This window comes from Brachypodium distachyon, chromosome 5 (genome assembly GCF_000005505.3).
Source record: "Brachypodium distachyon strain Bd21 chromosome 5, Brachypodium_distachyon_v3.0, whole genome shotgun sequence".
Taxonomy (NCBI): domain Eukaryota; kingdom Viridiplantae; phylum Streptophyta; class Magnoliopsida; order Poales; family Poaceae; genus Brachypodium; species Brachypodium distachyon.
The window spans coordinates 3871762-3891957 of NC_016135.3; the positions used below are offsets into that span (position 1 = coordinate 3871762).

General features: G+C 46.4%; 1 long non-coding RNA gene across 1 annotated transcript; it reads left to right on the forward strand.

Annotated features, from left to right (window-relative positions):
• The first annotated feature begins 16554 nt into the window (after window positions 1–16554).
• LOC100823125 lies at window positions 16555–19960 on the forward strand. Its single transcript, XR_732899.3, has 3 exons — window positions 16555–17655; window positions 18014–18283; window positions 19278–19960. It is a non-coding gene; the product is annotated as an uncharacterized LOC100823125 (long non-coding RNA).
• The last annotated feature ends 236 nt before the right edge of the window (window positions 19961–20196 follow it).

Here is a 20196-nt window from a genome sequence, read left to right on the forward strand (position 1 = left end):
TCATGTATGATGTAATTCCCAATGTATTCATAAATATTATTAAGTTGTCCTTGTTTGAACATCTGATATGTATCATTGAATATGTGATTTGATTGTGGAACTATGTATTCATGTTGTTCATACTAAATTGTCCTTAGTCATTGAGGTTGTGCTGGACACATAACCTAGCCTAATGTGAAAGTTGGCTGATGACTTGGTTCCACTTGTCATGGGCATGGTGATGTCATTCCAGCTTACACGGACTCGGCTAAAGAGTTTAGCGAGTCGGACTGACCCATATTGAGATGCAACGAGTAGGTCGTCGTTTGCATGTCTCAATCAATGTAATCCTTAGACCTGAGGTTATCGCACAATCCGAGTTGTGGATCACCAACTTAGGTTCTGTCAAACGTTGTTCCGTAACAGGGCAGTTATAAAGGCAGAGTTCGGGTTGACTGAGAATCAAGCTGTGTGATGTGGATAACCAAGATGGGATTTTCCCTCTCCGACTAGAGAGATATTCTCTGGGCCCTCTCGAGTGATATTATTCGAGAAGCATGGCCATGCGCGACTTGGTTAACTGTTAACCGGGTCGATCGACTAAGAGTTAGTCGGATGAATCGTATATCACAGATCGAGAAGAGAGTTGAACTATTAAAGGGATGACGATTGATCGCCTATAGTTCGACAAGGTATATCGTGAGGCAAAAGGGACTAAGACGTATGTCACATTGGAAGGTACGTCGTCATGACTCGATGGTACTTGGGAGTCGGCACGTTCTGCTAGGAGCCGCTACCGATTGATCGATTGTGAGTCGGACTCCAATCGTGTCCAAGTCGCCATGAGCCTGCGGGGTCACACACTTAAGAGCGGGAGCAAGTATTTGGTCGGGTTGGACCCGAACTGGAATCGGGCTGACAATGCGAGTTGGACTCGCAGGGTGGATGGGCCACAAGGCTTGGAGCCCACTTCCACTCGGTATATAAGCAGGGGCGTGGGATGCCTAAGGGGCACGGTTTTTCCACTCTCATGCGTTGAGAACCCTAGCCCGATTCAGTTCAACCGTCGCACCGGACCTAGCAGTCCGCCGCCGGAGCTCCTCCTCGCACATGTGGATACCGGCAGAGGTGCTGTACGTTCAGCACTTCGACGATCGCGGGATTGGATCGGCTGGATCGGATCGAGGGACTGCACTGCATCAAGGCGCCGCATCGATAATCCGCAACTGCGCGTCTAGTGGTAATCCTCGTGGCCTTCTACCTCGGCTAGATCTTGGGAGTTCGCGTAGGAAAAGTTTTTGTTTATCTCTACGCGCCCCTCCAGGCCATGCCATATTGCTTCACCCTATAGGCCTCCCTCATGTAGTGTACACACCACAGTATTAATATGGCGTTGTCGAGACACTTGCGGTTGAAGAGGTGAAACAAGTCGAGGAAGTCAATGCCGAAGGTAACGTCGTTTTTCCTCTGGATTTCCCCCGTATTGGAGTCGAAGAAGCCATAATGCTTTGGCACTCGAACCCTAATTTCCAGATTTGTTAGGTCTGCGCCTGATGATGCTACATTCATGTATTTTTCATGGAGTTCTTGCATCTCCCGTGGCAGGTGATACTGGTCATCCGGGGACACCATCGGTTGTCCGGGGTGGAACAACAAAAATTGGGAGAATCGCCCGTCCACGAAATAAGATCTATCAGGCAATCTATCTCCAACACGAGGGTGGGTAGGCATCTTCAGAATGTCTGGTCAAAGCAAGAGAGTTGGCATATAATTGCAACTCAGCGGTGGTGAGATCCTTCATGAGGACTCCCGACTCAAGAGCTGCCTAGACTCGAGTATTCTCTGCCGCTTAATATCCAGCCGGTAGACTTGCGGATGCACTCGCAGCCGGGGGAGTCTGCTTTGGGGCGACGGAATTTGTCATGAAGACTTGAGCGATGGCACACTCGGGCGCAAGATCGCTGCTGCTATGGCAGCCTTCCCGCTCTGAGCAGTTGCCGGCGTCGCCTGGGACGGGGCTTTCTGCAGACTGGGGTGGATTGCTCTCAGAGTCGGAGGAGGTTCCTAGGGAAACCTGCTCTGTTTTGTCGAGTGAACCCGTCGAGGTGAGGTTGTCATGGCAACTCCCTTGTTCCGAGCGGTCGCCAGCATCGCTAGGGACGGGGCTGTCCACATGTGAGGATGGATCATCTTTAGAATCAGAGCAGGTCCAAGAGGAGACTTGCTCTGCTTTGAGTGGCTCCGACGAGCCTGTCGGCGGGTCTTTCTCTGAAGGAGAAAGAACAAGCAATTCTTCCGGAGTCGAGGGAGTCGGACACAGTAGTCAAAGGATACCGCATCGGACGTGGAACTCACCGAATATGAGGTCCAGGCGGGCATCAAGCTTGCCCAAGACTGCGGGGTTGGACTGGAGGCGGGCGGCAGAAGACTCGAGGATCGTCGACTCCGCCTGAGTCGATGATGGTTCTGCTGGATCTGAAACCGCCGAGGTCGTGTTTCCAACACACGTCTTTCCCACAGATGGCGCCAATGATGAAGATGTGACTTCGACAATGTCCATATTGATGGACTTGTATCAAGGAAAGATTTCGAGTGTGTGTTGGCAAACTCGTCGGCTAACAAGGACACAGGGGACACGATTTACCCAGGTTCAGGGCCCTCGATGAGGTAATACCCCTACGTCATGCTTGTCAGATCTGTATTGATGAATCGATTACAATGGGGTGCCGCAGAGTCTAGATGCACCGAGTCGTCGAGTGCGTCCAGGCGACTTCTATCTAAGTTGAGGGTGTCCTCTTGGCTCCCCCTCCTGGTCCTTTATATATGCAGGAACTCAGGTCTCAGGTAGAGTCCAAGTCAGTTACAATGAGGAGATGTACTCTAATTAACCTTCCTTGTGTTGAGTCGCAAGATTTGGCATGTAGACTCCCCGAGTCGAAGTAGGCTTCCTTGTGGGCCCCCAGCTGGGCTGTACCGGGTACCGGGCCATAAATAATATCAAAGGTGATCCCAGGCGGCGCCTACATCTTGAAAGATCCAGCCACCAGCATCGACTTCGGCACACCGTGGAATGCCGCGCAGTTACGGCGTTTGTACGCTTAGAATTTTCTTCAAACAGACTTGGTTTATCTTTTCATCGTTTTCAATTTCTGCCTACTCATATTTTCTTCGACAGTCTATCGTTCAATAAAGATTAGGTTTTCCCTCGTTCATGAGCTGAATTACTGCATCAGACCCCTCTGTCTCATCTAAGACCAGAGGATCATGTCTATCTAATGGCGCCGGAGTTGTGAAACCCCAGCGCCATCGTTAAAAATCTGCGGGTGGCACCTACCTTAAGGTCAATCAGGACTCGAGGGCTGCGTGGCTTAGTCGCCAACTAAGTAACCCTATGCAAGCACTATATACAGATAGCATTGCATAAACCGCGTTTATCCCCGTCCAAGAAAGGACTCGAGAGCGTCAGATTGCCGCTCTTGTCACCTGTCATAGGCGATATTCAGGCGCAAGTCGGCCATATAGCAGCACTTCGTCACGACACGTCACAAGATAATCGACAACATGAAGAAAGAGCAATTGATAAAGGTATGTATTTCAAATATTTAACTAACAAAGATTTGATTGCAGAACATAATGAAGGAAGAAGAAGCACACGCTACTCGACACCTAATTGTACAAAAGGTACTCGCGGGCTACTTTCCCTCGCGAGTACTAAATTTCCACGACGCAGTATAATCCTATATCATTTCGACAAGGTTGACCAGCTCCCGAGCATGCCACTCGATGGCGTCATAGTAATACTCCATATTAATCTCGCCGTCTTCAAAAGACGGCACCACATGTAGTCCCCCCAGATCCAGGCCGGGATATCGAAGCCGAACAAAGGCAGACCAACGGTGGCACCAATCACAAGCTGCTCGTGTATGTAACTCTTGATGACAGACGAATCAGTGAACAAACGGACCAAACCCCGGAGATTGTTAAGAACCGGCGTGTTCGGAAATAGCGCTCGATGAATATCAGTCATAATCCGGCGACATGAAGTCAAACAAGTTTTGGCCCGCGTAGCCCGATCCTGTAGAAGCGCCAACACATACCCCCTATCGGAGTCGAACCAGAAGGAAAGAACCGTCGGCCCCGCACGCTGAAGAGTGTTTAGGCGATGATGCACGCGCTCAGCTTCCTCATGAGACTCAGGGATAATTTCTACAAGTACAAGATTGTTTGTTGAAGAAAAGAAACAGCACGGCACAACACAGTACAGGATATCACTACAAACAGTGCTTACCGCGCAGATACGAACTTATTTCAACAAGCTCCCCCAAAAGAAATTCTTCTTGAGTAGCAGCAGCACAAGCTTTCGGCTTCCACACGGCAGCCTCGCCGCGAACCGCCAGGAGCTGACGTTCAGCGTCCCTCACGCGGTCACGAAGGTACATGATCTCATCGGAGCGACTCATCACGGCAGAAGCAGCGAAGCCGTTGACCTAGGCAGATATGTTAATCGGTGAGTCCAAACCCGACTATAATTAGTCGGCCATGGACTCGAGGGCTACTCCCATCGGGAGCGCTGGCCGCGCACCCGATGATATTTTCCTATTTCCTACCACAAAGGCTATTCGAGTCTGTCCCTAACTACACGCAATTAGCCACGCACTCGGGGGCTACTCCCATCAGGCGATACTGGTCATCCGGGGACACCATTGCTTGTCCGGGGTGCAACAAAAAAAATTGGGAGAATCGTATCTCCAACACGGGGGTAGGTAGGCATTTTCAGAATGTCTGGTCGCTCTTCGCAAATCCTTTCTATCTGCGGCACGGTTTATGGTTTTCTTCCCGTAGAAGACGACTGTTTCCCATCCTTGGAGGAGCCTGCTTGCCTTGCCGCTTGTCCCCCTCTTGTTTTTCCTGCGTCTCAGGAAATCAGAATTGTCCGTTTTATGGGATATCTACATCCCAGATGGGGCACTTGGATGGTATGTTCATGCATTGCATTGCATGCAGAGATGGACAGGTGCAACTATACATAGGTTGGTTGATATATATACATCTTCCTGTTCATAAAAAATGTCGTCCATTTTATATTAAGTTGTTACAAATTTTGTACCAAGTGAATGAAACTTTTTATGAATTATTGTCTTCGTAGTAACATATCAACCAGATTAGTCATGACCGAGTACTGGCCAGCTACTACGACCTATACATGGCATGCATGCAATGAACTATTGTTGATATCGCTGGTTTTGCTCGGGGGTTTCGTCTGGAGACAGTGCGGGTGGCAGGCACGTGCGGAAATCGATCGGAATAGTAAGGTCTCCGGTAAGCACGTGTACGGCGCTAAATCTATCTAGACATGACTCAGTATATATGTATTCAAATTTACTCAAAGTTAAAGATATTTTTTATGGACGGAAAAAGTACAATTGTTTGGGAGGTCACCGTGGGCAATTAATGACCGAGTGCTTCACGTTCTCAGTGTAGCTCAGTACGCTGACATTTTCACCGAGGGTCTCACATCACCTCTCTTTCTCCACTTTCAGAATAATCTCAAGAGACGTTATTCAATAGGACCCCACCCTAAATTCATTGGGATTTCAGGGTAGGGCGATTTAAGTTAGGCCCTGATTGGTATAGCCCGTCGGAATCCCATACCCAAACTCTGTATAACCAGTGCTGGACCAGGAACGAATACAAGAGGAGGATAACTTCTAAGGCACTCAAAATTTTATTAGACTATGATAAATTTGTATGATAGTAAAAGTACGTAATTTACGGCCCAAACTCTTTAATCGTTAAAAAAATACTCCCTCCGTCCCATATTAAATGATTTTCTATTACATGTATCTAGACGTTTTTTAGGCATAAATACATGCATATTTGAACAAATTTGAGTCACTTAAATGGGACGGAGGGAGTAGAAGATAGTCTAAGGACATAAGAAAATATACAGTTTCCGTCCATAATGATGTCCAATTGGTCGACATGAACTCATAGATAAATATGCTCTCCTAACTCTACCTGAATCAAAATTTTCAATTAGATTTCGAACCCTGGGATAAACCTCAAATCATCCAAATTAAGTTCAATGCGTGTTTTTGTATGCTACCATTACTAGACCATCTAGTTTTGGATAGAACTTTCCATCTAAATTAAGCATCATCTAGTTAGGCCTCAAACAACAATACCAATGGGGCAATGATGGATGACGAATCATTCAAAATTTCTAATGCAAGAAGAAACACGGACCAAAAGCACTGCCATGCACTCGTGCCTCGCCTTGACGAGCTGTTGTCGAAAACGAAGAATTAACCCATCTGGGATCTTCGTGCTCCTGCATAGCATGCTGTGCCGACCGCCGCCGGGCGCCTATCGCTGTGGCCACACCCTATGGCGTTTTCTTCTACACCACTATGCCCTTCAGGTTGAAAAATGCAGGCGCTACGTATCAGCGCTGCATGCAAGCATGTCTTGGGGCGCAGCTTGGCAAAAATGTTCAGGTCTATATCGACGACATCGTTATCAAGACGAAGGCTGAAGACACTCTGTTAGAAGATATTTGGGAAACATTCAAGAATTTTGATAGGTACCGGATCAAGCTCAACCCGACGAAATGCGTTTTCGGAGTGCCTGCAGCGCAGCTTCTGGGTTACTTTCTTTCTGCAAGGGGAATCGAAGCAAATCCAGACAAGATCAGAGCAATCGTGACAATGAAGGAACCAACAAACATCCATGCAGTACAACAGCTTACAGGAAAAGTAGCAGCCCTTAGTCGGTTCATTAGCAGACTGGAAGAAAAGGCTCTACCATTTTAACAGCTACTCAAGAAGGGGGATAAATTTACATGGACACCTGAAGCCAGCAGCGCATTCGCCGATCTGAAACGCATGCTATCAACTTCGCCTGTCCTTGTAGCCCCACTCGAGAATGAGTAGCTCTTGCTATACCTCGCGGCCACAAATCAGGTGGTCAGCACGGCCTTGGTAGTAGAAAGAGCAGAAGAAAGGAAAGCACAGCCAGTCCAGAGGCCGATATATTATGTTAGTGAAGTGTTGTCCCTCACGAAGCAACGCTATCCGCACTATCAGAAATTGGCATACGGAGTATTCATGACGGCCCGGAAGTTGGAACATTATTTCCAGCAGCAGCCGATCGTTGTGGTAAGTGAGGCTCCACTCGCTAACATCCTCAATAACCCAGAGGCAACAAGTCGCGTCGCCCAATGGGGAATCGAGCTCTCACCCAGGAACATCACGTATGAGCGCCGGAAAGCAATCAAGTCGCAAGTATTTCCGGATTTCATCGCCGAGTGACCGAGATGCAGACTCCAGGCCCGCCCGACTTGTCGAGTGCCTGGACCATGTACTTCGATGGGTCCAAACGAGCAGAAGGTGCAGGAGCAGGAGTAATACTAATCTCGCCAAAAGGGGACAAGATGCGCTATGTCTTTCAGATGCACTTCAGCAACGCCTCCAACAACGAAGCTGAAATTTCCACGACGCAGTAGAAGCCTATATCATTTCGACAAGGTTGACCAGCTCCCGAGCATGCCAGTCGATGGCGTCATAGTAATACTCCATATTAATCTCGCCGTCTTCAAAAAACAGCACCACATGCAGTCCCCCCAGATCCAGGCCGGGATATCAAAGCCGAACAAAGGCCAGACCAACGGTGGCACCAATCACAAGCCGCTTGTGTATGTAACTCTTGATGACAGACGAATCAGTGAACAGACGGACCAAACCCCGGAGATTGTCAAGAACCGGCGTGTTCGGAAATAGCGCTCGATGAATATCAGTCATAATCCGGCGACATGAAGTCAAACAAGTTTTGGCCCGGTAGCCCGATCCTGTAGAAGCGCCAACACATTCCCCCCATCGAAGTCAAACCAGAAGGAAGGAACCGTCGACCCCGCACGCTGAAGAGTGTTTAGGCGATGACGCACGCGCCCAGCTTCCTCGTGAGACTCAGGGATAATTTCTGCAAGTACAAGATTGCCTACTGACGTGAGTCCTTTGCGCAGACTCCCTTGGCTCCTTGGCCACTCTTTAGGGCCCCTCGGCAATACCCAAACTCAAGGGTTTTCGACTAAGGAGAGCACGGGGTGCACCAGCAATCTCGTCGACTAACAAAGACTAGGGGAGTCGCAAGGTTTACCCAGGTTCGGGGCCCTTGGAAGGTAATACCCCTACGTCCTGCTTTTGGTGTATTGTATTGATCGAGGTTACAGGAAAGCTATGAGGCTATGGTGCGCAGATGAGATCTGGCGTGTGTGTAGAGGATGCCCATTCCCGATCCCCCCTCCTAGCCTTATATACTGGTGGCTAGGTCTCGGGCGTGATAATCGAGAAGGTTACAATCAGATCGGTATATTCCGGTATGATAAGATTATATTCCTTGGCTTGAACCGCACTTTGAGGGACTCGACCTACATATACTTGATGGGCCTTCGAGTAGACCCCCTGCTGGGCTGTATCGGGTATATGAAGGTTGAAAACACGAAGGGTCATTCCCTCGTCACAGGGCTAGCCGGCTAGGGATTTTTGCGGCTAGGGTTGGGGAATCAGGCAGAGACAGACATGCGAGAGAGTGCCGTGGAGTGTGCCGTATGGGCTGTAACATGTTGGGCTGGGACAGTAGGGGTGCTATGCTGGGCCTGGTTAGAAGAGCAATGCTGTCCAGAAATAATTAAGTGGGCTAAAAAAGTACTATATCATGTATCCTCTAGCTGCGCTGGACCCGTGCTACAGCCCGGGCCCGCCCCTGCTGTATAACTAAGTAGTCACGTACTCCCTCCATTCGTTCCGGTTTGTTGGGCGGATATCCGTGTAGTCCTGATTCCAGATAAATAGGACGATCTCCCGATTCTATTTTAGAAAAATCTCCTGATTCTCTTGTAGTTCTTTCTCGGAAGCAATGCGGGCAATTAATTCGGATTAATTCAAGAGAGGGAAACCCTCTTACTCTTCGGACGGGGCTTGCCTGCTCACCCTTCCCATATAGGGTTCAGATTTGTTTAGAACGGGTCCATTGCTTTTTCTTCCTTCGTCTTTTATTCTCTTTGCTCACCGTTTCTTCTTCTTTGCCTCTCTTCCGTTGATCTGCAAATCCATGCCCTTCTTTTCCAGCTTGGTAATTGTGTACGAAGAGCATGTATGAAGGTACACTACGGGAAAATCTATCTTTGCCTGAGGCCTCTGTCTTTGCCGACGGCCTCTTTTCGGGCCTTCGGCAAAGAAGGTTTGCCGGAGGCAAAATAAAAGGCCTCCGGCAAAGAAGGTGACCACGTGGACTTGCCGATGCGGACTGCGGTAACGGCGAGAAAACGGACTGGATTCTTTGCCGGAGGCCGGCCTCAGGCAAAGACGTTTTCAATTTATTTTTCTTTTGTATCCCTTTTCTCTCTTCAAATTATGATGTAAACCACCACCTTTTGAGTTGAACTTTTTATTGTACTTTCATTTAGCATTGATGACAAACAATATGAATTAAAATCAATACATTTCATGTAAAATATTTATTAGCAAGCTATATATATTAGATCCAATTAAACTACGCCAGCGCATGGCTGCATTATGCAGCATCGTCGTCGCTGTTGCCGGAATCCTCAACAGCGGAGTCAGAGTCATCCTCCTCGTCGTCGTCCGCATGCATGGCGTCGACGGCAGCCCAGTACTCCCTCACGGCCGCCCTCCCTCGCTCCTCGACGGCGTTATTACGTTCCGAGTTCGGGATTAATTGCGGTCTGGAGTTCCCAGTCCTCCCGCGCCTCCACCGCCTCCAGGCCGCACTCGATGGCGTAAACTTCCGCCTGGGAAGCCCACCTCGTGGCGACCATCTGCTGTTGGTCGGCTGCACGAGCACGTTGCTCGAAAGTGTCTAGGACGAGCGATACTTGGAGGACGTGCTGCAGCTCGGCGTCGTTGTTGTCAATGAGGGGCCTCCGGCCGTGGGATGAGGACGGGAGGTCGTCCTCATACCGGGGCCGCTTTGGTGGCAGCGAGCGGCGGTGACGTCCGGTCGAGCTCATGGAAGCATCGGCCGATGGAGGCGAGGAAGACGGCGCACGCCCAAAGCGACCCGCCGAGCTCTCGGCCTAGTCGAGGCGTTCCTTGCCCTTGTCCTTGGCCATTGCCGTATCGAGCTAGCTAACTACGGAGTGGTGTGCATGAGTGGGAAGTGAGGGAGAGCTATAGGAGAGATGTGAGTAATGCGAGCCTTGTTCATCTGCACGAGAATATACAGCCATACACGAAGAGAGTAGTGGGAATAGGAAGCGGATAGGAAGAGGAAGTATCGGTTAATTGAGTGTGAACGTGTGCATGCACGCGTGCACATTGCAGGCGAAACCAAGAGTCTATCGATATACCCCTGATGTTTGGTACCCCAAAAGGAGTCAGAGGTGTAAGTGCTCAGTTAGGAAACCAAGAGCATAACTCTGACGCGTTCATTCAACTGAGCGTCACATATGTAAATGTGCATAAAGTTGATCAGTTAATTTGATCGGAAACGAAGAGTTTGTATACCTCTGACATGTCCTCCCAAGGTAAGCGTCAGAGATGCGTCAAAGCTGACGTTTCCTCGCATAGGAAGTGTCAGAGATGTTGTTATCTCTTTGACGCTCCTTGCACTGAAATGTAAGCCTTAGCTTAGGGTTTTCTACCTCCTTTGCCTCGCCTACAAAAGACCCCAAAGCGTTCATCTTAGGAAGTAGCAAAACTTAGCACGCACACACTTCATCACCTATGGGGAGCGCTCGTAGACGCAATCGCGGCCGACCACCTCTCCGCCGTGTCCGGTTGCTTCCTCGCCGTCATCGTCGTAACATGCATGTTGCCCTTGTCCACTTCTTCTCTGTCGACGACGACTTCGGAAGCTCAACCATGCCGAGATCTGATCAAAATCCAACACCATCAGCTCGTCGTCTTTTTCGTAAGAATCTCATCTGATCGTCGTCTTTTTCGTAAGAACACAGAGGGGTTCCAAGTAAAAAAGGCCGACGTGCATTTCTTTTTCATTTCTTCAACTACCTTCTCCACCATCTCCTGATCTTTTCTTTTCCTCTGCCTTCCTTTCTTCTTCCACAGCTTGCTTTTCTTTTTTCTTCCATGGATCTCGTTCCCCTTCTTCTTTCTCCTTTCGTCATCCACAGCTTACTTCTCTTCTTCTACAGTCTCCTCTTCTCCATCACCTCAGCTACTCCGCAACGTTGGCGATCAACATTTCTATGTGTACACGATCTTGTATGCAATACAATAAAATATATTCGATCTTGTATGCAGTGCAATGAAATGTATTTGATTTTGTATGCAAAGCAATTAATAGTGTTCGATTTGTAAGGATCGGAGCTAGTGCAATGAAATGTATTCGATCCTGTATATGCAGTACTGCAATGAAATGCATTAGTCGATCTTGTAAGCAAAGCAATGAAAAGTGTTCGAACCGTCGTTCAATATGAATTTTCATTGTTGTAATTTAGTTATGTATGATTTAAATCACAAATTAGTATTCTCGCAGAATAAAAAAGTGGCAGTGGTCTTTTTTTAATCCTAAGAACATCAGCACCGAAGCTTATTACACAAAAAAAAAGCGTCAGTCTAAAAGCACGTCTAACACGTGATGGGTGCCAAAGTGTCAGAGAAGGGAACGACAGGGGCTAACGTCGGTCCCCGAGAAAACACTCTGACGTTTGCAACTTAAGAAGCGTCAGAAGGTTTTGGTTGTCTCTGACGCGGCTCGACGTGTCAAAAGTTCGAGAGTCATCTCTGACACTTGATTGCTGACCAGTCCAAATAACGTCAGCATAGAGGGTTTTCACATGTCAAAAATAACTAGTTCTGTACTAGTGTTAGATAATTTGTGTGTCTCGTTAGACCTCACAACCAAAGGAAAGGCATGTCGGAACTGTAGAGTCCATTTCGAAGCTCTTCTAATTGGGACTCATCCTAGTTGGAGACAGTCCTGTAGGACACAAACACAACAGGTGACATGTTCTTCTTGTCCTACCATTCCAAACAAACCGCATCATCATTACTGAATTGGTTAAAACCATAAGACTTATTGATGGCAGCCGGTCGTCATTAAGGTAGAAAGGATGGCAAGGTTGGGCCCATCGTCTTCGCTCGCCAAGTAGGCTCCATGTATTCTATCTCCTTCTGGATTGGAAAAGTGTAAATATTAACGACCAAGTTGTCTTTAAAAAATGGAGCAAATATTTTTTGTGTCTACCCGGATGAGTTTGACTTAAATGAGCACACTAAAACAAATGTCTGGTGGTAGCGACACTTAGAAGATTTTTTTTCTTTTGAGAAAGACACTTAGAAGATTCTGGAAGCCAAAATTCACAAAATGTAACTCTAGGTAGTTGCAAAATGTGTAGGATTAATGGATGGTTATTTCACTGTGAGCTGAAATTTTGCCGGAGCACACTCGATTTCCACTCTGTAGCTTCATTCCACACCTCTGGAACTCACCCTGTGCAAAACCGAACCGAAAACCGAAAACCGCAAATAACCAAAACCGAACCGAAAATCCGGTTTTCTTGGTTTTGGTTCCGGTTCTGGTTAGCCAAACAGCTAACCGAATCGGATTCAGTTTTTTCGGTTAGAAACCGTCGGTTTTCGGTTAAACCGAAAAAAACAGAAAAACTCAGATAGGGAGACACGAACCGGCCAACCCAGCCCAACTTCCCACGGCTTGACCTCTCGTTCGTTCCGCTCGTTCATTCGTTCGTTCCTCTCACCTCGAGAGGTCGAGCCGCTGCCGTCCGCCACCGATCTGCCGCTGCCGCCCGCCACCCACCCCAAGCCCCCAGTGGCCCAGTCCACTCCCTCTCTCTCTCCCAACGAGCCGCCGCCGCCTGCCACCAAACCCAAGCACCCAGTGGCCCAGTCCACTCCCTCTCTCCCACCGAACCGCCACCAGCCCCAACGCCAGACGCGGCGACCGGGAGGCGCCACCGAGTCCTAGACGGGCGCGGCAACCGGGCAGCGTGGAACCTGTGCAAGGAAGACAGAATCGGCTGAATCTTGCAATGTAATCTCTTCCTTTCTTGTTTAATGTTTAGGATCTAATTTGCATAAGACTGAGAGTGGACACTTGACCACAAGCATGTACATTTTTGTGTTTTTTCAGATGTCCGAGACTAACAACATACCACATAGTGCCGGTGCCACTGGTACTGATGCAAGCAATGGAGCTTCTCAACCTGCACCTGATGTTACACCTGAGGGCTGTCACGAAAGCAAGGGTCAAGAGGTCGAACATATGGAAGCACTTCAAAGTTCAGGAAGATAATCCAGATCATGCTAACTGCAAGTATTGCAATAAAGAACTGGGCTGCAACTCCACAAATGCTGGTATGGCTACTTTAAATAACCATTTCAAGAGTTGCCAAAAAAATCTTGAGAAGTCACTTTGCAACCAAACTGAGCTTAACTTCCAAGTTAGTCCTGATGGTAATTCTGCTTCTATGGTTCCTTGGCAATATAATGAGAACGAGGTTAGGAAAGCATTTGCTTGCATGATAGTGGTGGATGAGTTGCCATTCATATTTGCAGAAAAAAAAGGTTTTGGCACTTCATGTCCAAAGCTTGCCCTAGGTTTGTTGTCCCATCTAGGACAACAATGTATAGAGATATCATTGCACTCTATGAAGCTAAAAAAACTAAGCTTAGAAAATATTTCAGGGATTCCCATCAAACTGTTTTCCTCACCACTGATACATGGACATAAAAAAACAGCAAAGCTTCATGGTTCTTACTGCACATTACATTGATTCGAGTGGAGGCTTAAGAAAAAAATTCTTAGCTTTGTCTTGGTAGATGGACACAGAGGGGATGAAATTGGGAAAGCATTAGATAAACTGCTAATTGACTGCGGTATTGATAGAGTCTACACTATTACCGTAGATAATGCAAGCTCTAATGACACTTGCTTAGCCTACATGAAGAGGTCTTTGACCAATAGGGGTTGTAGTCTTGCAAGAGGTCAGCATCTTCACATGAGGTGTGTGACACATATTGTTAATCTTGTGGTCCAAGATGGGCTAAAGATAATGTGCCATCCTGTAAACAGAATTAGAAATGCTATCAAGTATGTGAGAGCCTCCCCAATGAGGCTGAAAGTATTTAAGAAGTGTGTTGAACTCAGTAAGGTAGACAGCAAAGGTTTGCTTAATGTTGATGTGTCCACTAGATGGAACTCTACATTTGTAATGCTAAACACCGCTGAGAAATTTGAGAGGGCATTTGAGCAATATGCAATTCATGATCCCAACTACAAAACTGAGTTAGAAAAGTTTGGTCCAGGACCTAAGGCTGGTAGTGGTGCTCTTGACGAGCGGGGTCCTCCAACTTATGATGATTGGTTGTATATTCGTGAGTTTAAAGAATTCCTTCAACACTTCTATGATCTCACAAATAAGGTTTCTGGCACCAAGTACATTACAGCAAATACCTTCTTGGAAGAGATTGCTGCTGTGAATTTTCTGTTGGGTGAATGGAGTGATCGTGTGATCTATGGTGATGATATAATCTTTAAAAACATGGCTACCAAGATGAAAGATAAGTATGAGAAGTATTGGGGTGATCCGGAGAAGATGAACAAGTATATATTCATTGTTGCCAGCCTTGATCGTAGGTATTAAATTGTTACCTCTTTTGTCAATATCTATATATCTGCTGTTCTTAATGCCCTCTAAGACTCTAACTTCAGTTTTATTCTCTTAATTATTGATGCAAGGACAAAGGAATCTCATTTCTTTAAGGGCCTAATTGGGCAGTATCATAGGTAATAGGATCTTGGCTTCTTCACACAAAGAATTTGTCTCTTTGTTTGAAGAATACAAAGCAATATATGGTACTACTACTGCTACTGCTAGTGAATCAATATCACAATCTCAAGCTAGTGTAAATGCATCTGAAAATTCTCTTATGAGATCACGGTACAACAAGAGAATGCGAGTTGGTAATAGAGATTCCAGTACAAATACCAGAACTGAATTAGACAAGTACTTAGCGAAGGATACAGAGGAGTTATCTTCTGATTTTGACATTCTTTCTTGGTGGAAGGCTAATTCCGCTCGCTTTCCGGTCCTTTCAAAATTGGCCCGTGACATACTAGCAATATCAATCTCAACGGTTGCTTCTGAATCAGCTTTTAGTACTAGTGGGCGTATTCTAGATGACTTTAGAAGCTCTTTGACACCAATGACACTCCAAGCCTCGATATGTACGCAAGATTGGTTGCGCCGTAAGTGTATCAACATTGAAGCTGATCTTGTGGAGTTGACCAAACTAGAGGAAGGTACTAAAATAAACGGTTGTGTATTTTCATTATTTTGTTGATCATGTAACCTTTCTTACGGTTTGTCTTTTTTTTCTGTGTAATTGTAGAACTTGGATGCCTCCAAGTTGATGACAATGACATAATCTCTCTGGACTGATCTGGCCATCTGGCGTGACCGGCCGGGTGACTGCTGCTGCTGCTGCTCCATGTAACCTTTATTATGAACTGTGTGTGGCTGTGTGCTACTCACTACTGTGCTGAACTATGTCTGCGTGTGTGTGTGTGGCTGCCGGCTGGGTGCTGAACTAGTAGAACTATGTGTGTGGCTGTGTGTGCTTGAAGTCTTGAACTGAATTGTGTTATGAATTATGACTTGTCCATTTGTAGTGCTGAAGTGAACTAGTGAACTATGTGTGTCAGTGTGTGGCTGTGCTTGAAGCCTTGAACTGAATTGTGTATTTGTGTTATGAATTATGACTTGTCCATTTGTGGTAATTTCAGTATAGGTCAAGCCAAAAATTTATGTGTCGCTCAAAAATTCGCGTCTATTTTGGTTAATTGGGTTATAACCGAAACCGAACTGAAATCAAATGGTTATAACCGAAACCGAACCGTATTAATCAAAAACCGTATAAACCGAACCGAAAAACCGAATGCACAGGTGATCTGGAACCACCTGCGCCCACTTTGTCTAATTCGAATTTTTTTCAATTGTTTTCTCAAAAAATTAACTGTCATTTATGAAGTTTTCAACCGATTGCGTGAGATTAACTACCGACGCGAGGATAGATCGTTTGCATACCGATCGATCCAGTGAGTGGCAAGCGAAAATGAGGGGTGCTTGTTAGATAGCCATTCCTTGACCACAGGAATAACGCCGACTCAACGTTGGCTCGATGTCACGGAACGAATTGACGAGCACGTCCTCCAGCCCCTCGAAGGCTCGAACTGCCCAATTAAATTGATGCTGCGAGAAGAAGGCCGCCGCGGGCACGCCGCTACAGGCCCAAGCCAAACTTCCCTTCCCTCCTGGGCCCTGACTACCTGGTCCAATACTCTCCCGGATTTCTGTACGTGACCTTTCCCTTCTAACTGTATCGATCTGGCGGGTTAATCGCTTGGCTCGTTCTCTGCCCACGCCCTGCGCCGTCTTCTGTTTTGTTTTGTCCTAAATTCTGATCAAATCGAATCAACGCACTATGGCGGTAGGTTCGCCAGTTCCAATCAGCATATCAGATCGCACAAGAAACGGAACTAAAGCAATATCTTTACTGTTCCTTAATTTCCAGCTGCGTCGTTGTACGTCCTCCTCCTTCCTCGTCTGTCTCCCTCGCACGCGAAAGAAAAACCAACTAGAGGAAAAAAACCGGAGCCCTCCGCGGCTCCGCCCCCGTGCCCCCGATTCACTGCCGCTCCCCACGGAGGAAGCCCGCATCTCTTCTCATCTCAAATCTCTTCTCTCCTAACCCTCCATCGCGCCTCTCATCCGCCGCCCGCCTCACCTCGCCGAAACCGAAGCCTGGATCGACCTAGCCGCCGCCGCTCTCCTAACACACCGCCGCCACGCTGATCTGCGCACCTCCGGTCCATAGCTGCCGGTCCCTCCGGCCGCTCTCCCAGCCATGTCGCCGTCGGCATGGTGGACGCCGCGTTCTCGGACGTGCCGGAATGGTCCTGGCCAGATCGGGAGCTGGGGAAGGCCACCCGTCCCAGATCCGGCGGTGTTGTTCTGCAGCGACGATTGCGAGCGGCGGCAAGACGAAGGAGTTCAGTGATGCCCCAAATCCTCTCCAGGTAACCGTTTTACATAGCCTAATTACTCTACCCCAAATTGGGATTTCCACGACCACCGCTGTGTACCTCATCGAGATCCTTCACCACGTGCTCCGTCGAGTCCGCGACATTTCTGACGGCAGCCACCCATCCACCAGTTGAACAGGTTCTTGGCCTGCATTAGAACTTATCTCGGAAACATCTTGGTTTGCTGTGGTCAGTTCATGCTCCTCCCTCCGTTCCATAATTCTTGTCGAAATATTACATGTATCTAGACGCTTTTAAGGAATAGATACATCCATTTTTGGGCAAATTTGAGACAAGAATTATCGGATGGAGGGAGTATTTTGAAGAATACTTGAATAGGTTCTTATTCTAATTAATTCCAATGTGTAATGAAACATGCCCAAGTTAATCACACAATAGTAAATGAACTGTGCAACACTATAAGTGTTGCTTGACCCATGTTTGCTACTTGCTATGATTTTTGCAGGCACAAAATAGTAATAGTCGAAGGAAATTATTTCTTGCTGAAAGAAAATATTTGGACAGACATTAGACTATTAGAGACATGGAGAGATCCATGGGCCAAATACCTTGCAAGATCGAGACACTAAGGTATACTTTCTTGCAATCATTTGTTCTTTTTATGGGGGGCATATATACTGCAGTTTAGCTGTCAGCACTTTAGTAGTTGCAATACTTGCATTCAACATATATTTTCTGAACAATCATGTTGGAACCAACACTATTTCGGTTTGATATATCAACTGCAGAGGTGGATGTCAACTTTTTTTCTAGCAGTAGCTCATGTCTAGCTTCAATCTATAAATGTAAGCTGCGACTTAGTCGTTGAATTCCAAAATCTGTAAACACATTACCTCTTTGTATCATTTGCAAGGTTAATGCGGTAGATGGAGTAGTTCGCTGTGTATTTTCAGAAATGCCTTGTGTCAATATGTGTAATGTGTTGCAGACATTTTGTATTGGCTGCAAGGCGAAACATGGATCGAGTTTTCCTTCCTCCAGGTGAATCCCAATCTCTCGCCGTCGAGATATGGCAGAGTGGATCGAGGTTGGCACAATAATTTATCTGGCGAGATCGAGGAGATTGATTGATGAGGCGAGCATACCGCTGGCGACAGGAGAAGTGGCAGACAGGGTCATGCACGCATCGGCGGCCGTCGGACCCGCGCAGGCGATACGCTGCGTAGAACGAGGGAGGCGTCGGTGGCTACTGCTTGCGGTAAGTAGCCACAATAAGAATCTGTTTAGTCCCACAATAATGCCCAGCAATGTAGAACAAGCGGAGCAAATTAGGGGCCCTAGAACAATAATGAATGATGAACTTTTGACTGTGGCACTTTACGGAGTTACATGTGTTCCAATGTAAAAGTTAATCTGAGATAAACGGTTTCTAAAAAACGAATTCTTGATTTATGTAGTTAAAAGTAGACAGATGCTTACCTTGATGATTGAATTGCCCTGTTTGCTCTATTTATAATTTTTTATATGAGGGATCGGTTTGGGTTTCCAAAGGCGAGCAGCAGTGGAATTTGGGACATTTGGGGATTGATGAAGGAACCTGCTAGGGGATTATTTAATATGCTCTTCATTAGTTAAAGGGTATTATTTAATGTTATTTCATCTTAAATTTGCATATTATTGTAGTTTTATAAAGCATGTGACTTAGGTTTTTAAAAAGATGGTTTGCAGATAGAGATACATGGATGGGGCATTACACATTTCTTATTAGATTTCTCTCATTTCTTTGCTGTAACCTATATAGCGGTGTAGGCTAGAAGCCTGTGTGGACAACAAAGCGTCTTCCGGAAGAGAGGTTTATCTTCTCGATGAGAAGAAGCCCATCTGCCTAGATACATCGTTTATTGAACTTCATGACATTTTGCGGACACTTACATTATTTGAATGATCAATGGACAATGGACATGAAACAGAAAATACAAATATTCAAAACTTCAATACATTCCACGGCTGGCGATTCCGGATAACAAAAATTTATGCGTTACCCTAGCGAAGTACTGCATTGGAAAAGAACTACAAGACGTGTTTGTTGCCACATGTCCGTGCAAAATATGATAATTTCATCAATATTTTTATGGATGGGTTTGGTGTGGCCACTATACTTATTTGTTAAGTCATGTTCAGAGGCTATAAGGACTAAGTTTGCTGAAAATGCTGAATTTTTACTTCTGCTCATATTTCTTGTTTTCATCCAGTGCCGACTGTATCAAATTGGAGCTGTGAAACATCAGTCCAGGTGGCCATCGACGCACTGAAAGAGGAACCAAATTGCCACCGCTGCTGCTGTCATTTTATTTGACCATATGTTAGCTTCCTATCCATCAGCACATGACTATGCCTCCTTATCCATGATATCATGTTCCAGGCATTTGTGCCTTAGAAGTAGTCCAGTTAGGAAAGGAACTGGAATTAATCTGCACCACGTCAGGTTAGGGAAGGTTATCTGCTCCAGTAAGTTTATGATCAATCAACTCAAGCTAAGGTTGATTTGATTGAGGTGCAGATGTTTTACTTTCAACTTTGTGCAATTGAAGTTTTTTTTGTGTCACATCTGACTCTTGAAGCGCGACAATGACGCAAGGCTGTATGGAGAGAAATACAAGGACTACAATGCTATTGTGAATCAGACCATAGGGATGCAGTAAGTGTTCCGGAAAGATTGTATGTTTTATTGTTTGATGAATGGAAAGGAAACCATCCATACCGGATTCCAAATACATAATTTTTCTGTAATAACGCAACAAAGGTCCTTTATATGCATAGTTTCCTAGAATTTCTTTGAGCGGAGCATAGCGGTCTGTGGCAGCGATGCGGCAGTCTGCAGTTTGTAAATTTTAGGTACTCATTTTGGATGGGGAACTGGCTCGAGATTTATCTCTGGAACTGTTATTCGTTTAGTGGTTTTCTAGGAGTAAGTAACCTGTAGCAATAAAGGAGCGTTTTTTTTTCCATTGGAAGTATGTGAAATGGGTTGCTTGCTGCAGTAAGAAAAATGGTGGCCGTGTTAGGTGCTGTGAATCTTGCAAAACTGTTGCTTTGTTACTTAGATCTGAAGCTGTCTTGGACTGTCTAGATTGTTTGTTGATCAGAATTATTCGTTGAGGTTGTTTGGTC